Below are 12,032 nucleotides of genomic sequence, written 5' to 3' on the forward strand. Positions count from 1 at the left end.
CTTCTTGCAATGTCAGAAGCTCCACCCATAGTTGTTTTTGTTTTTTGGCTCTTTTGTGGGAAAAGAGCTCCCAAATAAATCATACATGGAGGCTTATTATTAATTATAAATGCCCGGTTTTATTTTGGTTTGTTGCTTGCTTGCTTTCCTTAAGTTATCCTTTTGACTCTGGGCTTTTCCCATTCTCTTACTTCTGTAAATCTTACTCTTACTCCATGGCTTGCTGTGTAGCTGGGTGGCTGGCCTCTGATATCCTCCTCCTCCTCTGGCTCCTAGATCTCTAGCTCCTTCCTCCCAGATTTCTCCTTCTATATATTCTTTCTGCCTGCCAGCCCCACCTGTTCTTTCTCCTGCCTTGCTATTGGCCATTCAGCTTTTTATTAGACCATCAGGTGTTTTAGACAGGCACAGTAACACAGCTTCACAGAGTTAAACAAATGCAGCATAAACAAGAGTAACACACCTTAAAATAATATTCTACTACACATAGTCTTACCAACACAACTGCCTAAACATGAGGTGACCAAGGATGGCACCAGCAGACATGCTGATGTAGATGGGGAAAGCCCAGGAGCCCTCAACTCTACACAAAGAACTATTGACAACCAAAGAATGCCAAGAGTGGGAGAACAACAGTCTTCCCTAGCACACCAACTGGTTATCCACTTTCAAGCGGTTAAGAAAACATATACATACAAGTAACATTATACAAACTGAGCAGATTGTATTTGACTATTTAGGAATGTGTGTGTGTGCGTGCATGCACACATGCATGTTAATGACAATTAATGAAAAAAGAGGCTATGAACTTGAAAGAGAGCAGAGATGTAAATGTGGGACATTTAGAGGCAAGAAAAGGAAGGGGAAATGGTATAACTATATTATAATCTCAATGAAAAAGAAATAATTTCTTAAATTAATGATCATAAAGAGTTCCATGATGGTTTAAAAAAAATCCATTAATTACAGAGCAAGAAACTGCTGTGGGATAATGCTCTCATACACTGGTTTAATAAAATGCTGATTGGCCAGTAGCCTGGCAGGAAGTATAGGCAGGGCAAGCAGATGAGGAGAATGCTGGGAAGTGGAAGGCAGAGTCAGGACTCACCAGGCAGACACAGAGGAAGCAAGATGACAAGGCAGAACTGAGAAAAGGTCCCAAGCCACGTGGGTAAATATAGATAAGAATTATGGGTTAATTTAAGAGCTAGTCAGTAATAAGCATAAACTAATGGCTGAGCAGTTAGCAGTTATAAATATTAAGCCTCTGTGTGTTTACTTGGGTCCAAGCGGCTGCGGGAAGGGTGGGACACAGGAAAACTTCTGACTACATTAGAAACCTACCCCCTAAAATTGATTACATTTAATTTATAGAAACTTTTATAAGATAAATCCATGTCATAAATCCACTTTATGACACTAGTGATTGTTTTTTGCTTATTCCTTTCAAAACTGTATTTCTAAGGCAAAGAAATGTTTATGACCTAAAACTTACCTGAGAGAACATGAACAACAAAAACATCTAAGGTTGCCATGAAATAATCAATTTAATCATATAGCTATGAGAAACTTTCATGAATTATTCATAAGCCACTTTCTCAGGAAAGTGTTGCTAATACTGGGAGTATTTCCTCCTGGTCTTTGTCAGAGTTGAATTTATACTGCATACGCAGCCTGAAAATCTGCTTTCTGTTCCCTTAACACTAAGAATGTTTGTGTCACCAGAAACAGTAAATATTGTTAAGGACTACAAATTATGTTGCCTTGCTATAATTAACTCCATTCTTAATACTGAGCATTTAACTGGCTTTTTATTACAATATTTTTGCAATATTGTACTTCTTTACCATAAATACATGTAGACATTTTAGACTATTCCAAATGTTATTCTGGGAGCCAAAAAGGCATGACAAATCTTAAGCCATATTTATTACAAAAGGCTGCACCCATCCATTGTTCTACAAAGAATACAAAAAGGCTCTCTGGCTACATAAAAGAGCTGGGTGCCCACACTTAAAATCTTTGCCAATTTAAAAGAAAGGATTTAAATATTTAAACTATTAAATACAAACAACTACCAAATACCTTTGACTATATATATCTCCTTTGTTGTCATTTATGAGAACGTTATTTCCTTTTTGACTAGTTTCTTTTTCTCTTTTTCTTTTATTTTTTTTAAGGACAAGGTCTCTCTATGTAGCCCTGGCTGTCCTAGAACCCACTATGTAGACCAGGATGACCTCAAACACAGATATCCACCTGCCTCTGCCTCCCACATGCTGGGATTAAAGGCATGCACCACCACACCTGGACATAGCCAGTTGTGGAACATCATTTTACACTCAGACTGCTCAAAATAATTTAAATCAACTTACTTGTTAATGTTTATGACAAATTTTCACAGATTGTGCATGTTTGTTTATGCTTAATGTAGTAATGAGGAAGGAACTGCCCCAATGTTTAACTTTAATGACTTAACTCCAACATTAAATGTCACAGGAATACCCACTTCATGTGCTTGGACACCATTTTCTCAGTTGCAAATCTAAAGATTTGCTGCTTTTCTTTCATTTTTTAAAAAGGTATATATTTTTTTAATTTTTACTTGAGTCTATATAGAGAGTTTATTTTGGCTAAGATATAGAAACTGAAAAATCAAAATAATAATAATATAGTAATAATAATAATAATAATAAATAAGGATCACAAATGCCTTCCCCAGGGTCTCAGGATGGTAGCAATAATAATATCTATCCTCTTTAGTACCTTTATCATCATTATTATAAAACACAACATAATCTTCCTTTCTGTAGGCCTTGCTCTATGCAGCCATATTAGTAGATCATCCAAGTGTGAGGGGCTAGAGGAGGCCACAGACATATAGTGGGCTTGGGTCAGGGATGCTATTAAAGAGCCTACAAGGCACAGCAAACCCCCTCCCCTACAATTAACCATCTCCAAACACGTATCATCTGGTATCAAATGCTAATAGTACTGAGGCTCAGAACCCCTGACCTAGAGTACTCTTTCTTATTCAATCTTTCTCACAATCCTACAAGTAGGTAACTACTTCATAGAAATACCAGGACATAGAAAGGTCAGGGTCAAACATTCTAGTAAGTGGCAGGGCCCATATCTGATTCTAGGACTGTCTATCTTGACTCCAGAACCCTTGTTGTATACCTACACAATTTGGGAAAATTTGCCAGCACAATGCCTAGACTTCAGTTTGTCTCAGAAATTCCAGCAGAAACAGGGTTTCTTGGGAGCAAGCTCAGATTTATAGACCCCCAATGATTCATAAAACCAGAATGTCAATTTGTAAGTAACTTCCTGGACGAAGTATGAAGTCAGCAAGACCAGTCAGTTTTCTCTCTGCAGAAAACCACAAAAGCAGCCAAACCATAATTAAGAAGTTGTTTGGTGATCAGGAAATGGGAAGTTAAGAATTTATCAAAGAAAAGTCTAATGATATAAGGCTAGATAACATACATGCACACACACACACACACACACACACACACACACACACACACACACACACACACACACTGGATCATCTGGCTAATTTGGCTTCTACACTTAGTTGGATTGGCTACAACTTTCTACCAGGCATGAAAATCTCTTCTAGGTGAAGCTCTGTAACCTTCCCTTCCCGTGAATGACAGCCAGACAAGGAACAGGATGCTCTACCGTTTGTACAGTGAAGAAGGAAGGCACAGGCCAATGTTAAAGGTTTTGACTTTTCAGAGGGTGACAAAGGGAGATTAATCCAAATGGAGGGTGCTTGTGAGGATGAGGACCACGAAGGTGACAAGCTCACATGATCAACACATTCAACAGGAAATGAAGTAGTGAACATGTTTGGTCCTCCAGTGACTTGTGGTCTATGGCCCTGGCTCATTAGTGCTGTCTTAAGTTTCAGTTTACAGAAAGCATCCTGATCCCCTATTTCTAACCTGCTGGTCACTATCCCCTACCTAAAACAACCTGGAATAAAAAAATCTGTTATTTTCCAAGTAGCTTACCAATTATCTCAATGTTGTGTATTACTTAACAACCCTCTAATCTGAGTATCTACTTTATCATACAAGGTGTGTTTGTGGTGGGCTATTAATTTCTTTAAAGTCTTTATTTTGTCAATATTGTAAGGACTGATTCTTGGCTGCTGCAGTTGTTTCACTGGACTAGAATTTACCTCCTATACCCCAATGACACTTGTAACTGGAGAGAGTTACTGTGGTGGGCTGAGCTACAGTCTGCTGAGCTATCCCAACTGTTTCCTTTAATTAGAACCTACCTTATTTTCCTTCTTCTCCCCAGCCCCAAGGTAAAAGTCTGATCAAGAGTCATGGGTTGGGGATACAGTGTGCTTACACTGTACCCATGAAGCCCTGAGTTTACTCTCTACCACCCCCCCCCACACACACAAATGGACATGGTGCCCATGAAACCCTGAGTTTACTCTCTACCACCCCCCCACACACAAATAGACATGGTGCCCATGAAACCCTGAGTTTACTCTCTATCACAACCCCCACTACATGCCCAAATGGACATGGTGCCCATGAAGCCCTGAGTTTACTCTCTACTTCAACCACCCCCAACACACACACACAGGGAGGAGAGGTCTTGACCTTTCACCCACACAGAGCTAATTTAGGTGTGTTCATTTCAGTGAGAACCCTTTGTGCTCCTCCAAGAGTGTGGGAGGAGTCACTGTCATCACTTAACTCACTATGTTCTTCCAAACATGGTAAACTGTGCTTGTCTTGCCACCCTCTAGGGACCGACTGGGTACTCTTGTTCCCTAGTGGGGACAGGGCACACTGCCTGGCTTGATGCACATGTGAGAGACTGACAGGTGAACAGTCTTCCACGGGCCTTGAGAATGGAGAAGCTGGTTTTTTCCTCTAGCCCCCAGTAGCACACCAGTGTTACAGACACCCAGGCACATTCTGAATAGACAAAGAAAAGCTGCTCTAGGTTATTTGTTAAACAGGGACATAGAGAATGAGTGAAAATAAGGGCTTCTGTTTTACTCACTAAAGGGCAGAGATTAAAGAACTCGGTAAATACTTGAGTAAAACGAATGCATATCGGACTCTGTCTGGATGGCTTGTCGAGACAGTCTTCATGTAATTTGTGCTGCCTCTTATTCTACCAGAAACACAGTTGCCTTTTATCTTCCAGATAATCTGAAACTCATCCTCAAACTGAATTCTTTACTCTTTGGACACTAAACAGTAGAGAGAGAGTCTTAAGATCTATTTAAGTTTCGCTGTTCTACTGCAATCTGTGTATTTGGACAGTATACTGGTTGTTGAGAATAGTCTAGGAATTTAAGCACATCCCCACACTGCAGACAGAGTGTGTGCACTGGTGTAGCCAGACAACTGTCACAGACTGCAGAAGCAGACCCAAGAGAAGAGCTGCATCGACTTTCCATCCTGTCGAACTTGGCCTTCCGTCTTCCTACACTCTATTTATAGAGTGGTAGACAAAGGGTTATGCCAACTCCAAAGTTTGTTGTTTTTTTAAAAGCAAGATCCCTTTTCACTCCATTGGTTATGTTTGAGATTCAATACAGTCAGATAACCTGATATTTGGCAAGAATAAAACTACATTGGCATCTTGGTTGACAAAGACTAATAATGAACTCTGTGAGCTACTGGGTACTCAACGCTGATGCTGTATGCCCTTCATAAATATTCATTGGAAGAATGACAGGCAAATATGGCCTCTACACAAAGACTGTGGTTCAGAGACCTTTTCATCTAGAAAAAAACTGTCTTCTGCACAATATAAAAAAGTTGATTTTTTTTGTGTTTTCAATGCACTCAAATTTTTGCATATTTATTTAAATAATAATTAGCTTAAAATAAAGTGCATATAAAAGCACAGGTGTATTAGACAACAGAGTTCTCACTCAAGATGGTTAAACTTAGCTTATTGGAGTGGAAATGCCCTCCTACATGAGAAAAAACTTTAACTTTTATAATTATCAGTGAAGAAAATGGTTCCCAGGGGCCAAAAAAAAGTGTTTCTTTAAAAAAAAGTGAAAGTACAAAATATACACCAAATGCATAACAGATGCATAGTATATCTACAGTAAAATCTCACTGAGGCAATGGAGGGGGAGACTTGAGGAAGGTGATAGAGACTGAGCACACCAGTACGAAATGTACTCGCTCTGGCTAGGGGAAGCAGTGAGGTGATGCCAGGCTTCCCTTCACTTTGGTCTCATCTTAGGTCAGGCAGTCTGGTATGTATCTGCTCTCAGCTTATAGGTCGTGTTTCTATTGCTGTGTTAAGACACCAAGACCAAGTCTACTTGGGAAGGAAAAGGTTTATTTATTACAGCGTGTAGTCCATCACTAGGATTTCAGGGCAGGAACTCAAGGCAGAAACCTGGAGTCAGGAACTGGTGTAGAGACCATGGAGGAGTGCTGCTTACTGGCTTGCTATTGGTGGCTTGCTCGGCCTGCTTTCTTACACTATCCAGGACCACCCAACACTGCCGCCATCATCAGGAAAATGCCCTACAGGGCTTCCCTACAGGCCAATCTTTTCTTAAGATTCCTTATCAGGCAGCCAAGAGTGTGAGACTAGATAGACCATGGACCTAGGGGAAAACCTAAATGTTATTTTTCTGCTAAAGGAACTTGGCCATAAAATGACTTGCAATGACATATTCATAGACCAATGTCATTCTCAGTCATCCTCAGAGAAGCTTACTCCTGCAGTAGGTGGGAACAAACACCCACAACTGGATGGTGTGCAGAGTCAGAGATCTTGGACTGCTCAGTCCTAAATGACATGTCTCCATCAGATCCCTCCCCTCAGGGCTCAGGGAACTGTGGAAGAAGAGAAAGAAAATTGCAAGAGCTAGTGGGGATGGAAGGTGCTAACATAAAACTCACTCAGTGGTTTTTTTGAAGGGCTGTTGTTTCATAATGCTTTGTCTGGGCTTTTTTTTTTTTTTTTTAAACCTTACAGGTCTTTTGCTTATATATTATGATTTCTGGTTTTGCATTCTTATGAGATTTCAGTGTGTGCAAGCATGTGTGTCTCGGTCCCTATGTGTTTCTTGTGCTTTTTCTTTTGCTCCTTTTTCCCCCGTCCTGTTTGTTCTGTTCCATTCTGGCTTTTTGTTTCGTTTATTCAGTTGCCTGTTTTCTAATGAGAGAAAGGTGTGGATTTGGGTGGGTGAGGAGATATGGAGGATCTGGAAGGAATTAGGGGAGGGAAAACAGTGATCAGAATGTATTGTATGAGAAAATCTATTTTCAATAAAAATTAAAATTATAAAAAATCATAATCTTATAAGCAAAATTAGAGTAGCTAATGCCCTCCATCCATTACACCAGGGACCACCTCAGATTTAAAAATAAGATTCCTTACCCTTGGACATAGAGAACCTACATGTCAGGTTAGACTGGCTTGCATAGATGAAATGGTATCTCAAATCTCAGTGACAATACAGGTTCACTTCTTCCTCACAAGGTATATCCCCCTCAACACAGTGAGCATTTTGTTTTGGATAGTCTTTACTGAAGTCAGAGGCTAGTGGAGTCCCCACAATTTGGAATGTCACCAGACCCTACAGCCGTGGCATACTGCTCAGTGGCTCTGGAAGCTTCACCCTAAAACCTCTTTTGCTACGATGTGTGTATAGAAGGAATGTATGAGGTACTTTATTGCATAAAAAGCACAAGCAGGAGACAGGGAAGTACATATTTCCAGGGTCTCGGTAAGAACACAGTCTACTGCGACTAGGCCCCGATGACGCCCATGATGCCTCCACCTCCTCTGTTTTCTCTCTTTCACCCCCTCGCACAGGCTTACAGAGCAAGTGGAAGAAGGGTTGCAATCAACCTTTACTTTAAAATGGAAGTCATGAAGATGAGCACAGTGCAGAACAGCAGTACACCATGAACACAAGGCCTCAGTTCAGTCTATAGTGGAAAAAAGGAAGAAAGAAGGGAAAAGATAAAAGAACATAAAGAGGTAAGTCCTTAACCTAAAACATCTATAGAATTCTATAAAGAATTACAACTTGTAAACTCTGAAACTGAATAATTAAATTTAAATAATGATTTAAATTATTAATAATATTTCCTACATTTATCTCAGGCTTTAAATAATCATTTGTTTTTAACATTTTACATTTCCTGCACCAAAATATTGAAAGTTCCCAGGCATGATGGTGCCTGCCTATAATTTCAGTGCAGAGGAGGCTGAGGCAGGAAGAAGTCGTGTCTGAAGCCAACCTGGGCTACTCTGATGGTTTGAAAGAAAATGTCCCCCACAGGCTCATATATTTCCATTCTTAGTGTGGCATAATTAAATAAATCATGCATTCAACATCTTTACAGCTCCTATCAACAGGGAACATTTCTAAGGAGATAATGTAGGATAAGCTCCAATATTCTACATAAGCCCACCTTCAGAATAAAAGCCCCACTCCTTTCCCCTGTACTTCCAATGGTGCTAATATAAAGACATAAAAAAATAAACAACATGTAGAAACCAAGTAAAGACAGATGCATGTGGCTAGAGGATCCATTTTCTGGGTATTTTACAAACATTCTATTTATTCAAAGAATAACAGATATGGTGCAGCCAAGTGAGCCTGAGGAGCAATTCATCAGAGCACTTTTGGAAAAGAACTATTGTGGCTTTTAGTGGTGCTAGAGATCAAACCCAAGTCACTTAGTACTCTAGACAACTGGTCTACCAATGAACCACATCCCTTGTTCCCTTAATATTAACTTTATAAAGTCCATTGACATGTTTGCTATTAATCACCAGAATTCGTCAAGGATTCTCTCCAAAATATCACCAAGCAGTGAACAGTAAATGGATTAATTTATACCAGAAAACAGTACTAGAATAGTACTGGTCCAGTAAGTATGTCTGAGCATTTTATTTGATGGCTATTATGTGTTTAAATAAATTGATAGCCAAGGAGCCAGGTGTGGTGGTGCATGCCTTTAATCCCAGAACTCAGGAAGCAGAAGCAGGTAGATCTCTGCTAGTCTGAGGGCTACACAGTGAGATCCTGTCTCATAAAAGGGGAGTGAGGGGCTGGAGTGGCGGCTTGTCAGGTAAAGGCAGCTTACTGCTCTTGTAGAAGACCTGGATTTGGTTCCCAGTACTCACATGATGGTTCACAACCATCTGTAACTACAATTCAATGGGATCCAGTGCCATCTTCTGATCTCCACAGCACCAGGCATACATGTAGTACACATACATAAATATAGGCAAAATACTAATACACAAAAAACAAAAGTAAATCTAAGATCAGGCTTTGAAAATTAAATTGACAGCCAAGGAGAAATTTTCAAAGAATTATGATCTCTTGGTTTAAATACCAACTGACAGTTTCCCAAATCTGTCATAAGGCTTCCATTGTTCAAGGAATATGATTATCTCTTGGCATTTATTTTGATATAAAATCTTTTCTAATAAAATAAACTAAATATAAACACTAGCCAATAGACTAATATAGTTGCATTTATCACAATATAAATCTGCCCTTCAAACAGTAGGTCTATCACCACTTAAGACATCTAAATATTTTCACTTATTACTCAGAAGAGTATTCCTGGACACTTCTGGTTTTGAGATGAATGGTGATCAACATACACATATGAAAGAGAGGCCACCAGGACTCTTCTAGCTCACTAGTACATTTCAGAACAAGTGTCATTTGACCAGATTGTCCTGGGATGGGAAACCTGAACTTAACCCAGCAGGGAAGTCATAAGAAGAGCTTAGTGGACCCATACAAATGTCATAATAAAACTGTTCAACTGGGGGAGTCTCCCAGTCAAGACTCTCAGTGCAATGATCAGAAGTCTAGCAAGACTGCCGCTGCTTACCAAAGTGTGACAGCACGATGCTCATAAAGATGCAAAGACTCAAAATATAGAACATGTAAAAAGAAAACGGAACTCAAGAATCGGGCTTATTCATTATTTAAAACAAAAAAATTAAAGTTGTCAAAATAAACTAGCTATTTTTTTTCTTCTTGCTTCAGCCTTGCCAAGTACTAGGGTTATTAGCCTGCACTACCACACCCAACTCCATTTTCATTTTGCCTTTTAAAAAAAATACATATTTTCTGTGGGTTCAAACTACACCATTTCATGGAAATTGCTTTTAAGAAAAATAAGATTTGTTCACATTTTGTAGGTCATGGCATATTTCTATAAAGTCTAGTTTTTAAATGGCTTCCAAGGAAGCAATGATATATAATGACATGTCTTAGGGTTTCTATTTCTGTGAAGAGACACCATGACCACAACAACTTTTATAAAGGAAAATGTTTAAGTGGGCTAGATTACAGTTTCAGAGATTTAGTCCATTATCATAATGGCAGGAAACATGGTGGCAGGCAGGCAGGCATGCTGCTAGAGAAGGAGTTGAGAGTTCTACATCTTGATCCAGAAGCAACAGGAAGTGAAGTGTGACACTGGGCATAGTTTGAGCATAGGAGACCTCAACGCCCACCCACAAAGTGACACATTTCCACCAACAAGGCCACACCTACTCCAAGAAGGCCACACCTCCTAATAGTGGCACCCCTTTGGGGGCCATTTTCTTTCAAACCACCACAGACATATATCTTCATTTCTCCTTTGTTGGGAATTCTTTTTATTAACTGTCATTTTTCTCCAATCATTTTGTAAGATGATATATTAAAAACAAGTTCTAATGAATTTTTTAATTAAGAAAAAGTAATATGATGAGTAAAAAATTAAAATCCAGAAACAAACTACTAAACATTTATGTCAAATAAATTAGCAAACTTGTTAGAGTCTTTTGTTTTTTAAATAAAAAAGTATTACAAAGAATGCGTTGTTTAGAATGGACTTTCTCAGCACTGCTGTTGAGAGGTGGGAACAGACTTGGAGAAGCCAGCTTCAAAGACTACTACGGACTTTGAAAGGTGGCTCAGGTAAGGAGAGAGAATGACTGGCGTGCCTAAGGCCCTGGGCTCCACCCCCAGCACCACACATACTTGGTATAGGGGTGCCCCCTTGCAATCTCTGCACCTCAGAGATGGAAGCAAGGAGGGTCAGAAGTTCAAAGTCATCCTTAGCTGAGTTGGAGGTCAGTCTGGGTGACATGAGATCCTATCTATCTCAAAAAAAATAAAAGCCTTGAACATTCTCATGCTCAATACTTTTCAAGTCATTTCATCTACAGAATGATAGCTAAAAAAGAAGAGTCCCCAAAAATAAACAAAAAAGAATTAAGATATGTATTCCTGTATGCTATTAATATTTTTAAATTAAATTTTAAGGGGCTGAGGCTGCAGCTCAGTTGGTAGAGTGCTTGTCTAGCATGCACAAGACCCTGGATTCAATTTCTAGAGCCATACCAACTGGGTGTGGTGGCATATGTCTGTAAATCCAGCACTGAGGAGCTGGAAGCAGGAGGATGAGGAGTTCAAAGCTACATGGTGGATTTGAGGCCATAAGACACCATCTTAGAAAGTAAGTAAAGAAAAGAAAACTTCATTTTTGATTAAGAATTATGTTTGATAAGAATATCTTATAATACAGGGAAATGGTCACCAAATCTTTATTTTTATAGTAGTTTGCAAGGCAGATGCATAGTATATTTATAAGAAGTATGCATGAAAGATGGCTTTCAGGGTGGACACCAATGTCAACATAGCAGTTACTGCTCTACAGGAAGACTATGATCATTCTTACTACCTTATCTGTACCCTTCTACGTTTTTCTCACTTCATAAGCAGGAATTATGAATTTTAAAAGTAGCTGGGCGGTGGTGGCTCATGCCTTTAACCCCAGTACTCAAGAAGTAGAGGCAGGCGAATCTCTGAGTTTGAGGCCAGCCTTTCACTGAGGCAAAGGAAACTGTGTTTGATCAGATAAAGTATAATGACAATGATCTGAGAATCAGCCTCATTCAAGAGAAAATTACAAGAAAGAATAAAAGGGAAATTGTGTTGAAAAATGTAGCAACTCGGGTTTTTTTTTTTTTTTTTTGCC

The 12,032-nt window shown here is 39.3% G+C and overlaps 1 protein-coding gene across 1 annotated transcript in view; it reads right to left on the reverse strand.

The window, feature by feature from the left end:
• Window positions 1-12,032, reverse strand: part of Prkar2b (protein kinase cAMP-dependent type II regulatory subunit beta) — a 105,810-nt gene that overhangs the window by 44,264 nt on the left and 49,514 nt on the right. The window lies entirely within an intron of this gene.

The sequence above is a fragment of the Peromyscus californicus genome, unplaced genomic scaffold (assembly GCF_007827085.1).
Source record: "Peromyscus californicus insignis strain IS unplaced genomic scaffold, ASM782708v3 Scaffold_15__1_contigs__length_86483966, whole genome shotgun sequence".
NCBI lineage: Eukaryota > Metazoa > Chordata > Mammalia > Rodentia > Cricetidae > Peromyscus > Peromyscus californicus.